This window comes from Aegilops tauschii, chromosome 4, assembly GCF_002575655.3.
Source record: "Aegilops tauschii subsp. strangulata cultivar AL8/78 chromosome 4, Aet v6.0, whole genome shotgun sequence".
NCBI classification, from domain to species: domain Eukaryota; kingdom Viridiplantae; phylum Streptophyta; class Magnoliopsida; order Poales; family Poaceae; genus Aegilops; species Aegilops tauschii.
The window spans coordinates 35,238,861-35,255,575 of NC_053038.3; the positions used below are offsets into that span (position 1 = coordinate 35,238,861).

General features: G+C 43.6%; 1 long non-coding RNA gene across 3 annotated transcripts; it reads right to left on the bottom strand.

The window, feature by feature from the left end:
- Positions 1 to 11,906: 11,906 nt before the first annotated feature.
- LOC109786878 (uncharacterized) lies at positions 11,907 to 16,061 on the bottom strand. 3 transcript variants are annotated; one of them, XR_002238443.4, is made up of 7 exons: positions 15,776 to 16,061; positions 15,475 to 15,700; positions 14,235 to 14,507; positions 13,920 to 14,146; positions 13,099 to 13,402; positions 12,810 to 12,994; positions 11,907 to 12,356 (listed from the first exon to the last, which is right to left on the bottom strand). It is a non-coding gene; the product is annotated as an uncharacterized lncRNA (long non-coding RNA). The 3 variants fall into 3 exon arrangements; XR_005753506.3 differs by having other exon boundaries at positions 14,235 to 14,526; XR_002238444.3 differs by having other exon boundaries at positions 15,475 to 15,683; positions 15,776 to 15,962.
- Positions 16,062 to 16,715: the final 654 nt, after the last annotated feature.

Here is a 16,715-nt window from a genome sequence, read left to right on the forward strand (position 1 = left end):
AAACGATTCTGCATCTACTACTATTACTCCACACATCGACCGCTATCCAACATGCATCTAGAGTATTAAGTTCATAAGAACAGAGTAACGCATTAGGCAAGATGACTTGATGTAGAGGGATAAACTCAAGCAATATGATATAAACCCTATCTTTTTATCCTCGATGGCAACAATGCAATACGTGCCTTGCTGCCCCTACTGTCACTGGGAAAGGACACCGCAAGATTGAACCCAAAGCTAAGCACTTCTCCCATTGCAAGAAAGATCAATCTAGTAGGCCAAACTAAACCGATAATTCGAAGAGACTTGCAAAGATAACAAATCATGCATACAAGAATTCAGAGAAGAACCAAATATTATTCATAGATAAACTTGATCATAAATCCACAATTCATTGGATCTCGGCAAACACACCGCAAAAGAGTATTACATTGAATAGATCTCCAAGAACATCGAGGAGAACTTTGTATTGAGAACCAAAGAGAGAGAAGAAGCCATCTAGCTAATAACTATGGACCCGAAGCTCTGTGGTAAACTACTCACACATCATCGAAGAGGCTATGGTGTTGATGTAGAAGCCCTCCGTGACCGATTCCCCTTCCGGCGGAGCGCCGGAAAAGGCCCCAAGATGGGATCTCACGGGTACAGAAGGTTGCGGTAGTGGAAAAGTGGTTTCGTGGCTCCCCTGGATGTTTTTAGGGTATAAGAGTATATATAGGCGAAAGAACTACGTCGGTGGAGCTACGAGGGGGGCACGAGGGTGGGGCGCGCCCTCCTGCCTCGTGGCCGCGTCGTTGCATCTCCGACTTCCACTCCAAGTCTCCTGGGTTGTGTTTGTTCCAAGAAAGATCCTCGCGAAGGTTTCGTTCCGTTTGGATTCCGTTTGATATTCTTTTTCTACGAAACACTGAAATAGGCAAAAAAACAAAAACTGGCACTGGGCCTCCGGTTAATAGGTTAGTCCCAAAAATATTATAAAAGTGCATATTAAAGCCCATTAAACATGTAAAACAGATAATATAATAGCATGGAACAATCAAAAATTATAGATACGTTGGAGACGTATCACGGCTCCGGTGACCGAACGAAGGAGGGAGCTGTTGCAAAGTCCGGCGAGGTATATGTATTAATTAAGCCTGTGCTGACTAATTCATGCATTAATTGTTTTGGTATATGTATTAACTCTTCTTTCTTCTTTTATAGCCCTCTGGATCGAGCCAAACTTCGGTAACGAGACGAGGCCCGAAGAAAAGGTTGTGCCAGGATGAAAGGTTCACGATCATAGCACTCGTAGACGATGGCCAACCGATTGAACCCAAGTGGACCAAGGACGCGTTTTCTGCTCAGTGCGGAGCTATTGTTAGGGACGGCATCCCGATCAGCATCCATCTATGGAATAAGCCTAAGGAAGACGACCCTCAAGTTTCTTATGTCACCGATAGACAGAAAGATGATCTTTGGACCTCACTGAAGGCAAATTTCACCCTACCGCCAGAGGAGGATCCGAATAAGCCAGTTATAGAGCCACTAGTCAAGGTGTGTGCTCTTAAGAAGATGGCAGATCTATTCAGGAGGTGGAAGAATGAGTTGAAATCAAAGTTTGTCGACAAAGGGAAGACTCCATAATTCACCGGCCGATTTGAAAAGATAAGAGATCACTGGCCCGCATTTGTGTCCTACAAGACATCAGACAAGAGTAAGAAAATGTCAGAGATACACAAGATAAATGCTGCAAAGAAGCAGTATCACCATCGCATGGGGTCAGGTGGCTACCTCAAAGCCCGACCGTTGTGGGACAAAGCAGAGAATGACCTGCTTGCTAAAGGGGTCGAACCAGTGACATTGCACTGGCCAGACCGTTCAAGGACTTGGTTCTTCGGGGTTGGGGGAACTTTGGACCCTGAAACAGGGGAGTGCCGTTGGACGGACGAGCAACTTGCAATACCCGTCAAGAAGCTTCAGGAGGATATCACCACAGCGCAGCAAGGGACGTTCATTCCCGACAGAGAGAAGGACGAGATGACTGAGGCCCTTGGGAATCCTGAGCACCCTGGACGAACACGAGGCACGCCAGGCTCCATTCCTTGGGTGGTTGGGTTTGCTAGCGCAGGCGGTTATAGAAGACGGGAGAGGAAGAGGAAATAGGTGCTGACTGAAATGCAGAAGCTCAATGCAAGACTACAAAAGCTAGAGGAACTTGAGAGCCAGCGAGCTGCCGGCCAACCATCTCAGAGGCATGAAGCTACCCCAGAAGCTACCCCGCCATCTCAGTGGAGAAGCAGCGTGGCTTCCACGGAGCTCGTTCAGCAGCCTGACTTCACGGCTCCTAGCTACCCCGTGGATGCTATCACGGAGGCTCAACATTGCCAGCTTATGACGAAATGCCAGAACCTCACCTTGAAGGCGGATATCGGCTCTGTTGCACCTCCTCAACCCAACGGAACTTTTCATTGCCGTCCGATTCCACATGGCTATGCTGTTGTGACAGTGGATGAACTAATGGAGGGATTTGAGGAGCTCGAGCTCGACCAGGTGAAGGGGAGACTCAGCTGAGTTATGCTCTGACCACTACATGTCTATGGCAGAAGGAGTACATCAAGCTTCCAAACTGGACGCCTCCGCCTCCGCCTCCTCCTCCTCCTCCTCCGGCGAGTCAGGCCACTCCGCCTCCTCCTCCTCCGGCGAGTGATCAGGGCACTCCGGCTCCTTCTACGGCTCCTCCGGCGCGTGAGGGCACTCCGTCTCCTCCTTCGCCTCCTCCGGCGCGTCGGAGCAGTCCGCCTCCTCCTCCGCCTCATCAGCAACGGCGGAAGACAGACGCCGCCGCTCCGGCTCCTCCGGCGCGTCAGAGCACTCCGCCTCCTTCTCCACCTCGTAAGCAACAACGGAAGAGAGACGCCACCGCTCTGGCGGCTAGCAGTACAAGCAGAGGCGGGAGGCGGCAATTCAGATATGGTCCATCTCTCAAGATTCCGGAAAAGTTACCATACGAGAGGACCGAGAAGGAAAACACGGAGATCAGTGAAGCCGAAGTGAGGGAATTTTTTGCAAAGAAACCTCCACCTCCGAAGGAGATGATAGATCCGGTGAAAGTGAAGCGCACTATCGATGCCCTGAAGCGACCACCACCGCCTCCGCCAGATTCCAACTATGTTCGCGCTCTTAAAAAGACATATGAAGATGTGCGGCAGTCGGGAACTACTTCCAGTGATAAAAGGTTAGCAGAATGAAGAAGTGGGAAAAAAATTCCCCAGCTCGGCGAACAGGTGAACCAATCGTGCCCCTGCTCAAGGTGTCTAGCGATATCGTCGCTAATCTGCCGGGGATGGTGCCCGGTACCAACCCTGGTGATTACCTGGGCGATGATGTAGAGTTTGAAACAATGGAGGTGGACGAATTCAGATACCAGTACAGGAAGCCTCTCGTCAAAGATGGAAGTCCTCCTCTAACAACGATGATGCGAAGATTCCATGAATGGTACTTGAATACCTGCAGCGAGTCTAGGAAGGATACTTTCACGATGAGAATTAAAGAGGAGCACGACCTCGTTGGAACTGGTCTGTTCTCTGTGGAATTTGAGTTATTCCAGTTATATAATCGAAAGGCCCTCGCCAAATCACTCGTGACTTGCTACTGTCTGTAGGTACTACTTCTGTAATTAAGTCTATATATATATATATATAGCTCAGCTCTTTCATTGCATGTGTATATATAATTATCGTCACTATATTATGCAGATTAAAGATCGTCGAATGCAGAAAAGCACTAGTCTATGACATTGGGTTCATTAACCCAAGACGGTTAAAAAGAATGTCACAGAAACCGAGGACAACTTGCTATAATCGTTGCTCAAAAATCAAAACAAAGATAAAATACTCTTTCCTTATAACTTCAAGTGAGTGTTACTGTCTTGTGCATATTCGGTTTTCCTTATTACTCGAGGTTATAGTAATGTAATTGGTCAGTGATGCATGTGTGCGCAGCTTCCACTTTATTCTCCTAGAGATTAAGCTTGAGCGAGGAGTAGTAACCGTCTTAGACTCGAGACGAAAAGATCCCGAGGACTATGCGGACATGACTCAAATGCTCCAGAAGTAAGTTCAATCGATCATTATCGCACCATATCGGCAACTTTGTTCATTTCCTGGTATCAAGTAATTATTTTCTATGTCTGGCAGGGTTTGGAAAGAGTTCACCGTAATTACTCCGGGACTGCCGAGCGAGCTGCGATTTACACACTCGAAAGTAAGTACTACTACCTAGTTTCGCGCATCTCCCATTGATTCTAGCTAGTTTCATCAATACCATTTAGCATGCTTGCTTACCAGTTTGATTGACCTCTATTTCTCGTAAAGTGCTTATGGCAGGAATCCGGAAATGATTTTTGTGGATACTACGTCTGCGAGTTCATCTACAACGCGACGGCCTCTAATAAGCGGGGCTACTCTGAAAAACAATATGAAGTGCGTAAGCAAAAATATTCACAATTTTATTTTATTACCATCATTTGTGTTGAGTTTCATTCATATACATGTATTGACCCTCTTCTTAAATTTAGATCTGGCAGATGCGGGATGAACTCCTACCACAAGATCGCATACAAGCAATTCAAGAGGAATTGGCGGGATTCTTTCTTGACCACATCATCAATAAAGCCGGAGAATACCACGTGGAAATTGATATAGACATGAGATGTTACGGATTGTCAGAGATCTTATATTGTATATATGTAGCTAGTAGCGTCGGATAGATATATGAAAACTTGTTGTTCGACAAATCTCTCGGAGAAAGAGAGGTGCACTCCTCTCTGTATATGTTCATGACGATCTTGTGTTATTGATGTGGTTCCTTCATTTGCTACTAGCTAGCCTGTCGAGTTCTCTCTACACGTATAGTAGCTAGCGTCGACAGAGCACGAAGATAAGAGAGGTCACTTATCTCTATTAGCTAGCTAACACAATATATGAAACCCCTAAATTAACCCTCCAAAAACCCCTAAACCCCCCCCCCCACTTAAAAAAAACAAAAATCCATGCTCCTGCCAGCTGCTGACGCGTGGATGCCTTTTGGTCCCGGTTGGTGTTACCAACCGGGACTAAAGGTGCTCCTGCCTGGGCGCCCCGCAGCGGCCACATGGAGCCCTTTCTGTCCCGGTTCGTAAGCGAGCCGGAACTAAAGGTTTCGGGCTTTAGCCCCAACCCTTTAGTCCCGGTTCCAGAACTGGGGCTAATGGGCCTTTGGAACCGGGAGAAATGCCTCGTTTTCTACTCATGTATTAGAGTAATAAAATATGACATGCAAGTTACTCCCTCTATCCATTTATATAGGGCCTAACATGTTACTCAAGATCCACCGATTTCTTGGGGGAAATCCAAACTAAAAGTTGCTGCCACGGCTTCGGTGCACTTGCCCATTGTGGTGGGAGGTGACTTCAACTTGATCCGCTCGGGGGCGGACAAGAATAATTCTAATCTAAACTGGGCTATGGTTTCCCTTTTTAATAATGCCATTACGTCAATGGCGATTCGCGAAGTGGCCAGGGTCGGCGCGCGGTTCACCTGGGCTAACAAGCAAATGTCGTCCGTGCTATCAGTTTTAGACTACTGTGATGTGACCAGTCAAATAGAAATCATGTGAATTAGAAAATCGTGAGGGGGTGGGGAGGGGCGAATGAATACGTTGGATGAAAAATTGACGTAAGACGGGAGAGGGAACCTTGCGTCCATTTTAATTAGTAGAGATGCAATACACCATGATTAAGATGGTCTCTAGGTGTTTGTTGCCCCAGCTAATTTGCTCTGAAGTTTCATGCTAGATATATGAGCAATACTAAAGCAATCCAACATGGAAATTATATCTAGAAACATGTGAAGATGATTAATAAGTGATTCGTCAAAACATTGACAATCCTTGTATATTTGTTGCACTAGTAAAATGAATCACCGGAAGCATCAGTATGTGTATCTCCCAAGCAAAAGTCCAATTTGAATAACAATGTATATTCGACTTGTCTCGGTCTCCAATCAAACTAGGGACAATGTTAAGGCACCACACCAGCCATATGTTAGTTTGACCTTCCGGGGATAGACAAATATCGGCCTTTACATAAGGATCATGTAACTCATCCGCCAAAGCATGTATAGCCAAAATAAATAAATAAAATAACAAATGTAATATTTCGGCTCTTTGGGTCATCATTGTATCTAATCAAATATATAATGATGTGGTAATACGCTTTCATTAATCAACTGTATAGTTGTATGACATACAAGGGTCAGCTGAGGTCGAAAGTCACATTTGACATGGTGTAGCATGGCCAATCCTATATGACGTCCGCGTGTGTTATATAGGCACGGCTTCCCTAAAGCAGAGGCGGGATGCGCTAAGTCATTTGACAGCGAGCACGAAACTTTTATGTTTCTTTTTTGGGGTTTCATGACTTGGTGGTGGTTTTTCTTTCGTTTTTATGTGCAGGTTTTTGTTTCGGTTTTTGTTGAACTTTTCTTTTCTTATTTCCCTTTCTCCTTTTTAGATTGGTTTTTCTTCTTCTTCTTTTTTGCTGTATGTGGTGGACATTTTTTAGAATACACGCTGAAACTCTTTTAGTATATGCGAACCTTTTTCAAATACACACTACACATTTTTTATATACACTGACATTGAATATTTTTTGATATATGGTAAACCTTTTTTAGCTACACGATGAATATTTTTTATACAACTAAACATTGTTTTTGAATATACAGTGAATTATTTTTATATAGACTGATTTTTTTTATAAAACGCATTTTGAAACTTTTTCTAAAATATATTATTTATTTGTACATAGGTTTTAAAGCATCCAGCTTCTAAAAAGCAACGGGCTTTTTCATTGTTGAAAGCCGACTAAAAATTCATAGAGAAAAAATATTAAAAAATCCCTCATGGGTTGAGTGGGCTGGCCCATTTTGCCGTGGCTTTAGCGAAGCAGTGTCTATTTGATGTGCACGGGAAATTCTCAAAAGATACTCAATAAAAAAGGAAGGGAAATTCTATAAAAAAAAAAGGTCGATGCGAGGTGTTGGCGTTGGACGTTAGCACCAAAGAATTCCAGGTGTTGCAGGGACCTCGATGCGACTATGATCACGTTACGTCCATCTTTGAGCTCCTAGGTAGTATTTGTGTTGTCTGCTCGGGCGACAGAGCCAACACTATGCCCATGGATATATGGATCTTGGTGGAAGGAGTAGATTGGTGGTTGGGTCATCGAATCGAGATGGGGGACGAGTACTCATCGGACGAGGCTACACCATTGGCTCTTGATCCCTGGATATTTCTCAACACAGGCAAGGAGTTGGGATATTACTACCCAAGGACAAGGACATTCACCACCATTTGCCCCATTGGACAACGCTTAGATGGCATGGAGGTTATCCCAGTACTCTCCAAAGGATGTTTAGTCCGCCCGTACAGAACATATAGACCTTAATGTATATTGCTATAGTTGTTTCTTTGTTAGTTCTTACCCAATGGGGTCGTGCATGTAAGATCAATGTGTACTTAAAAAAACTGAAGCCACGAACATTTACTCTCTGTGGTTTTCTATAGACGCTTTTCTGTACTTCTCGACGGACTTAGTGTATTTCGGTTATTTTTCTGCATTGCCGGCGTAATGCTTAACATTTCTAAGCGCACTTTCCAGCGATGATTTTAGGGGCCGTCTATATCTCAACCGCCTGAAATTGTTTTTGGTGCCAGTCTATTTTTTTTCTGATTCCAGATGTGTCCAACCAAACAATCACCATTTTGTAACATATGTACTCGGTCACTTTAGCTATATGTCAGTCAGCTGATTTTTAAAATTTGTGTCAGTCAATTTCTTGTGTTTTGTGTCTTGTTTTGTAATGGGAATAATTGACTGACATCTAATTTGGGTCAGTCAATTGCTAAATGGGCTGAGATCCATTACATGTAGGACCCAGTCCTTCCCTCTCTATCATTGTTATTTATTTGTTTTTCTGTTCTTATGTGTTTTTTCATTTGTTTTTCCTTTTCTTTATTAGTCGGTTTTTATTTTTTGCCTTTCTTGAGTATTTTTGTGTGTTGGGTGAGTATGAATGTATTCGCACAATACTATGCAATATGTGCGAAATTCCATGATTATAAGATTATTCTTTGCTTAGAACAAAAAAGTACAATTTTAGTGCAAACTTGCGTGCAAATTCTCAAATTTTTATTTCATTTTGTTCTTCCTAAGAGGCAATACAAATGCAATTGCTTCAATATTCCTCATAAAAATTCATTATATTTATTTATTTTAGTTATTATTTCACTTTAGTTTTTCTTTAATTGTAATACCAATGCCATTATTATATGCTTATCCATACACATTTAAAAGTAGCACAATTTTTGTGTCTATTATGTGCAAATTTTGTCATTGTTTGTTTTTAGATATTTTTTCTTAAATAAGAATATAAATGTCACTAATTAAGTCTTCCTTTGAGAACTTCATTATTTTGATTTTCTTTTAGTTTTAATTCATTTATTTTTTCTTAAAGGATAATACCAAAGCCACTAATTTATTTTTTCTTAAATTCATTATTTTGATTTAGTTTTAGTTTTATTTATTTCATCTTAAAGGGTAATACGATGCCACTAATTCATTATTTCTTAGGAAAAAACTTCTGCAAAAAAAACTCACTATTATATGCTTATTTCTGTATATTATAAAAAGCGCAACTTTAATGTAAACTATGTGCAATTTTTGCCATTGTTTGTTTTAGAATATTTTTTCATTCTCTTTGTTCGTAAAAGGGTAATACAAATGCACTAATTCATTCTTCGTTAAAAACTTCATATTTTGATTTTGTTTGAGTCTATATTTCATTTTTTTTGTTCTTCTTTCATTTCTTTCTTCTTAATGGGTAACACAAATTTCACTAATTCATTATTCCTTGGAAAATATATTTTTATTTTGTTTTACTTTATATTTCATTTTTTGTTCTTTTTTCACTTCTTTCTTCGTAAAGGGTAAAACAAATGTCGGTAATTCATTCTTCCTTAGAAACCATTCCGATTTTGATTTTGTTTTAGTTTATATTTAATTTTCTTCCTTTTTCAAGCATAATACCAATTCCACTAATTCACCCCTTCTTTGGAAACTTGTTTTTTGTGTAAATTCCACTATTATATGCTTATTCTTGCATATTATAAAAATGCGTTACTCCATGTATCCATTTATATAGGGCCTAATGCGTTTTTCAAGACTAACTTTGACCACGTGTTAGAGTAATAAAATATGACATGCAAGTTGCTCCCTCTATCCATTTATATAGGGCCTAACATGTTACTCCAGATCCGCGGATTTCTTGGGGGAAATCCAAACTAAAAGTTGTTGGCACGGCTGCGGTGCACTTGCCCATTGTGGTGGGAGGTGACTTCAACTTGATTCGCTCGGGGGCGGACAAGAACAGTTCTAATATAAATTGGGCCAGGGTTTCCCTTTTTAATACTGCCATTACGTCAATGGCACTTCGCGAAGTGCCCAGGGTCGACGTGCGGTACACCTGGGCTAACAAGCAACTGTCGTCAATGCTATTGGTTTTGGACTACTGTGATGTGACCAGTCAAATAGAAATCGTGTGAATTAGAAAATCGCGAGGGGGTGGGGAGGGGCGAATGAATACATTGGACGAAAAAATGACTTAAGACGGGAGAGGGAACCTTGCGTCCATTTTAAGTAGTAGAGATGCAATACACCATGATTAAGATGGTCTCTAGGTGTTTGTTGCCCCAACTAATTTGCTCTGAAGTTCCATGCTAGATATATGAGCAATACTAAAGCAATCCAACATGGAAATTATATCTAGACACATGTGAAGATGATCAATAAGTGATTTGTCAAAACATTGACAATCCTTGTATATTTGTTGCACTACTAAACTGAATGACCGGAAGCATCAGTATGTGTATCTCCCAAGCAAAAGTCCAATCTGAATAATGTATATTCGACTTGTCTTGGTCTCCAATCAAACTAGGGACAATTTTAAAGCACCACACCAGCCATATGTTAGTTTGACCTTCCGGGGATAGACAAATATCGGCCTTTACATAAGGATGATGTAACTCATCCGCCAAAGCATGTATAGCCGATGAAAATAAATAAAATAACAAATGTAATATTTTGGCTCTTTGGGTCATCATTGTATCTAATCAAATATATAATGATGTGGTAATACACTTTCATTAATCAAATGTATAGTTGTATCACATACAAGGGTCAGTTGCAGAGGTTGAAAGTCACATTTGACACGGTGTAGCATGGACAATCCTATATGACGTCCGCGTGCGTTATATAGGCGCGGCTTCGCTAAAGCAGAGGCGGGATGCGCTAAGTCATTTGACAGCGAGCACGGAACTTTTCTGTTTCTTTTTTTGGGGTTCATGACTTGGCAGTGGTTTTTCTTTCGTTTTTATGTGCGGGTTTTTATTTCAGTTTTTCTTGAACTTTTCTTTTCTTATTTCCCTTTCTCCTTTTTAGATTGGTTTTTCTTCTTTTTTGTTTTTTTTGCTGTATGTGGTGGACATTTTTTTAAATACACGCTGAAACTCTTTTAGTATATGCGAACCTTTTTCAAATACACACTACACATTTTTTATATACACTGACATTGAATATTTTTTGATATATGGTGAACCTTTTTTAGCTACACGATGAATATTTTTTATACAACTAAACATTGTTTGTGAATATACAGTGAATTATTTTTATATAGACTGATTTTTTTTTAAACGCAGGTGGAAACTTTTTCTAAAATATATTATTTATTTGTACATAGGTTTTAAAGCATCCAGCTTCTAAAAAGCAACCGGCTTTTTCATTGTTGAAAGCCGACTAAAAATCCATAGAGAAAAAATATTAAAAAATCCCTCATGGGTTGAGTGGGCTGGCCCATTTTGCCGTGGCTTTAGCGAAGCCGTGCCTATTTGACGTGCACGGGAAATTCTCAAAAGATACTCAATAAAAAGGGAAGGGAAATTCTCAAAAGAAAAGGGCGGCACATAGGATAGGAGCTCTCGTGTAACATGGCTGCCTTGAGGAAGCTGTGGCAGCTTCCGGAGTGGACAAGAATCAGCAGGACTTGGTTGTCTGAAGATTCAGTTCCGGACAAGGCATTATGTGTTAAAACTAATCTTGTTATTACCGCTAGTTTAGATTATTTGTTTTTGTTGAGTCATGCATTTAGTCCAAGCTGCGGCAGGGTGTGCACGTTAAGTTGTGATCACGTGCACCATGCAAAGCTGATCGGTAGAGCTAGGTAGTATTATGTGAGTTAGTTAGTGGACTAGCTACAAGGTAGGCCGTGGACTGAGCATTTTTAGTCTGCATGCCAGCTGAGTTTGTTGGAGCAGTGGCCGGGTGGCCAAATGATCCGCATCATGGAGAGAATCCATCCGCATCGTGGAGAGAATCCAGGATGTGCTGTTGCATGAAGATAGTGGAGTGAGTCGTTCGGGTCATGGCGCGAGTTTAGGATTAGTTGGCAGCAACATGGACGTGTGTGAGTCCCTTGCACAGGCTATTTAAGTCAGAACTAATGAATGAGAAAGCGAGCCGTGAGGCGAAAGTCATATTCTGAGCACGAGCGCACATGTGCTCGATATCCCCCTCGTTGATTCACCCCGAGATCCCCTTTCCCGAGCGTATTGCGTGCGGTATAGTAACTCGTATTTCATCGCTTTTAAGGATCATGGCCCACGCAGGGCCACCCATAAAAGCAACGTCCCCGTTTATTTGTTTGACGGACCTAACAGAACCAAACGTCATGGGCCGATTACTTGTCGATTCTGTTCCATAGAAGGCCGTCCACGCCGTCACATTACTTTGCACGATCGCCAACGAACACGGCCGCAAGACAAATGTGATATGATGATTACGAACTTAATTAACTACGGCAGAACAACAAACTTGGAGATGGATTACACCACACCACTAGCTCTAGGCGGGTAACGCAACGCCAGCAAACTAATCCGAGACATAAAGCATGCCTGCACGCAGGGCAGGTGCTCAGTTGCACAAACACATCATGAATGCAGAAAACAAGTCATGCTTGCGATTGACAATTCAAACTTACTGAAATCGTTTGGCATTTTTCACTCACCACTACACGCCACCAGCTAATCTCAGCTCCATCGCTTTCGTAAAATTGTTCCTTTGGTGCCCCACCACACCACAATTTTTGCAACTCGCCGGCTTCCGAGGCTGCTTTGGCACATCACCGAGATCCGGGTAAGTACGTAGTTCTCTTGTGCCCCAGCCGTCGACACACCAACAAGCATCACACTCTTGATTGCGACCTCCGCTGCTCGATTTTGATCTGCACATGAACAAAAACAAGAAACAGTCAGATCATCATACTACCAGAGTACTCTTTTTAACACATGTCCTTAATCAACATAATCCTCAGGGATTCAGTACAAAAACACTCAAAACTCTACACGGTCTCAGTGTACCAGGACGCCAGCTAAGATCACAGTCTGGTTATGGTTTTTCACACCGACAAATGTCCGCACGGCTCGTACTTTTTTTTCCAGAATTGCTCAATCATGAGGTAATTTCCATTGGTACTGTTTAGTCAATTATTAATACAAACGTGCTCTAAAAGTACTATGTAGACAATTTCTCATTCTACCGAATGAACGTCACTACATCGATAGATCTATGCATTCTACTACAATTTCATTCAAGCATTATCAAAAAATTCAGATCCAATCCAAGCTTACATGCACGCAATTTTTGGACCATGACAGGGCCTGCGGGTTCATCTTACCAGTTGATAGTTTAGACTACTGCAGCGGGCTCTTCTGTTTTCCCAACACGGCGGTCTGTAATTCACACATCTGCGCGGACAGGCCGCCGACGGTTCATCCACTGCCGGGAAAGTCGCCACCGCCCTGCTTGTTGGCAGATCCCCTCTCCTGGTCACTCTCACTCACCTCCTCCACCAGAGGATACCTTACAAAGCCAACAGAACACACAAGGAGACGCAAATCAGAACATAAAGCTGAACAACAGTTTAGCAAGTCAGCTAGCTTGATAGATCCATGGATTCATCTTACCTTCTAATTAGCTGCATTTGGAACTCCATCGCTCGAATGGATTCGCGTGCGCTGGAGCACCCCGCTGACTGGAAATGGATTTGGATACCGCAGCTGGGGAGCCGCCGGCCTGCAGTGAATGATTCAAGCCATCCACCTACGTAAAGCGAATTTCCTGGTCCACGGACCAGATTACCGCCACCAAATTACAAGCCATGGCTCATCTTCAGTCAGGTTTTCTATGAACACCCTAACTGCCTTCTCAAAAGTGCTTATGCGGGGTGGGCAAGGCGTCAAGCTTGGGGCAGAGGCTCCAGTCCTCAACCTAAAAGCAGTTTCAATGATTGTGTCAAACAATTTAACCCACTTAATATCAAGCTGCGCATGAAGGTGTGACATGAATTAGTGTGCAAACTGACTGTTCTGACTTGAAGTTAAATTCAACATTGCTATAAAGATCTACAGTACTATATTTTCAGGCTTTGTAAGGTCATACAGTTTGGTTGAATTTCTGCTGGGAGCACTCCATGGTTTGGTAGGAGTTAGTGTGCGAACTGTCTGTTTTGAACGGCTAATTTCATCTCTCGGTTCAGTAGTTTGAAGTACTCCCCGCAGAAATTAAACCAAAGTGCATGACCTTAGAAAGCATGAAATTATAGTACTGTAAATCTTCATAGCAATGCTGAATTTAACTTCAATTCAGAACTGACAGTTTGCACACCAATTCGTCTCACACCATGGACACCCAGAAATTCAACCAAACTGTATGACCTAAAAAGCATGGAAATATTTGTACTACTGAAAATATTCGTATGAATGCTGAATTTAATGTTATCATTGACCTCTTGTTCCAACGAGGAACCTGAAGATTCATCTTCCCCGTCGACAGCTCGGAAGTGAGAGGCGAGCTGCCCCTTGTCACTTCCGCCGCTTCAGCAACGCCGCAGATCCGCCCTTTGGCGCTCACACCCATGGCCTCCTGCAGCATCACCTTGACCACTGTCCGCCTGGTGCCATGTGCCGGCGACCTTCCAGCACTAGACTCTCCCCAACCTCAATCAGAGTGGATCTGGGAGAGACAAATCACAAAAGGTTAACCGCTGGAACTCGACACTGGAAAACACACAAGGTCGATTAGTAGCATCGGATCGACATACCTCCTGATTGCAGGAGGAAATCCATCGCTTTCGGTCGTGTGTTCGTCCACTCCCTCCCTTGCTTCTGAAGTTCCAAAATGACGGCCGCGTTGGGGTAGAACAGACTCACCTTGCATTGAATCCATGGAGCATCGACTTTTCTGAGCCACAGACCAGACAGAAATCGAGAACCTGATCCACGGCTCACCTCGTTTCTGATTGCTCCGATCAACATATCACAACATCGATAGACATGAACATCTTTCAAGCTTGGGCACTGAAGAAGCAGCCGTTCTGCAGAAAGTTCCTTAGCCTGTAAATACTCATGCACTAATCATAAGTTTGGACATTGAAGAAACATCCAGTCGGTACAGAACAAGAAAGAATCAGGACACACTTTTTCCATACAAAAAATCAGTGAAAAATCAGGGAAATTTGATAGAATTCTCTGTACAACTTTCCCAATGAGCCCACATGTTTGGCCAGACGAGACCTGGAATTATTACCCTACTATTATTCACAGCTAACTTAATTGCACATGTCCTTATGACTAATATGCAAACATGGTCTAATGAACCAAAAGCTTTACAAACTGCTGATCTCTGTCTATGGTGTTGGGCCTCTAGTTCATGTCTTCGCCGAGTGCTGCAACCAAGAAATTATAGATGCAAGCTTCTCACCCACTGCGTGTGCAGACGGTTCATATATTCGGGCACAATGATGCCCTCAAAATTGTTCTGTCGTATTAACCTTAGACATCTCCAAAATCAGCTACACTGCTTTATTTGGTCAATTACTTTTAAATTGTTTTCAAGAGTAAGCAACAATCTTCTAAAAACAAAGTGCCCTGCCAAACTACACGACGTAGCTAATATAATTTTGCGCAAAGATGACTGCAAAATGGGTCTGCTATACTAAACTTACACATTTCCTGTCCTACAGCAGCAGTAGTTATATGTTGTTTAGTAGTTGAAGTTCACCTTCTCAAGTCAGAAGCAATTCCCTTAAATCCAAGGTCCTACAGCACTGCCTGTACGCTTCTTGTAGTAATTTACATAGTAACATTGGTCGTTGCTAGTTAGTTCTGTTCTACCGACTTTTACCATTTTTAGCAAAGTCAGTAGCAATAATTCCTATTGAACGAAAAACTAACCACTTCCCCGATCAGACATGACTCTAATCCAGATCACTAACGGATTCCTACAACGAAGTACTACTATATCCACAAAAGAAATACACCTTTACCATGTTGCGCACTAACCTCTTTAACCACCGAGGAGCTTGTGGGCTGGCCTTCCCGTGGAGACCTGCGAGGGCGGCGACGAGTTCTTCCTTCTGCCAACCACACCACGCTCGAGCAGATCTGTGCGTCTGCACTCGCGGCCGGCGCCGGCACCTAATCCACACCAACAACCGTCAAGGCAGCCATTCGCCGCAGCGGATCTCGCATGCATTCAGTGTCGTCCACCGCTTCAATCAGTGGGGATCTGTTTTCACAAACCGAGATTACAATCACCACTGCAGATATGAACATACAGATCCCCAAAGGATCGAAACATTACCGGCTGATTAGCTGCTGTAGGAATCCCATCCCCATCAATGGCGTCGTCTTCTTCGGGCGCCTGTCCTTCGAGGAACAGGAACCTTATCTTATCTGCTCTGCTCTATCGCAATGAAAATGGGCATCGACTGCGCCCCGACCCCACGAGGACGGAAAGCACGTTTTCTGTTCCACGGATCAGCATTGGCGTTGACGTTCCGAGCCACGGCTCAAACATCAGACACGAACGGCCGTCCCGATGATGGCCCACATCACAGCACGGGGACAAGCTTTGTGCTCCTTCTTGGTATATGTGTGCGTGTGTGTTCTTTGAGTTCTTCCATGGTGAGTGTCCTTGAGAGAAACTCTGAGTAGGGAGAGTTGCGAGGGATAGAATAAGAGCGGCCCTGCGAGGAGAGGCGGCGCCGACAATTGGCATCAGAGCCTTGTCGATTCGAGGCGACGGCGACGGCACGGCGGACGCCGTTGGTGGCACGATGCTGCTAGCGGCCGGTGCGTGTCTCTATCATCGTTGAGCTGCGTCACGAGCGATGGAGAGAGGTTTGCTGCCCGGTAAGTTGCGGCACCGGCGGCAACGAGGTGATGGCCATAGAGCAGAGGCCATTGCCATGAGGAGGTCCATGTCCGAGTCGGCGACAAGGTGCATCATCGTCGGCAACATGGAGGTGAGTCACCGGCGAGTTGCGGCACCGGTGGCGAACTTTGAGGTGACTCACCGGCGAGTTGTGTCACGGGTGACGAACATGGAGACGGGTCATCGGCGAGTTGCAGCACCGGTGGCGAACACGAGGCATCGAGCGTGTCGCAGTGGCACACTCATGGTGAAGGCGCACGAGGTGCGGCTCTCACTAAAGCTAGCGGCGACGGCAGCAATCGGTATGACAAGATGGCATTGCGGCCATCTCCGTGTTGCACTGACGACATCGACGACCACGGGCTTC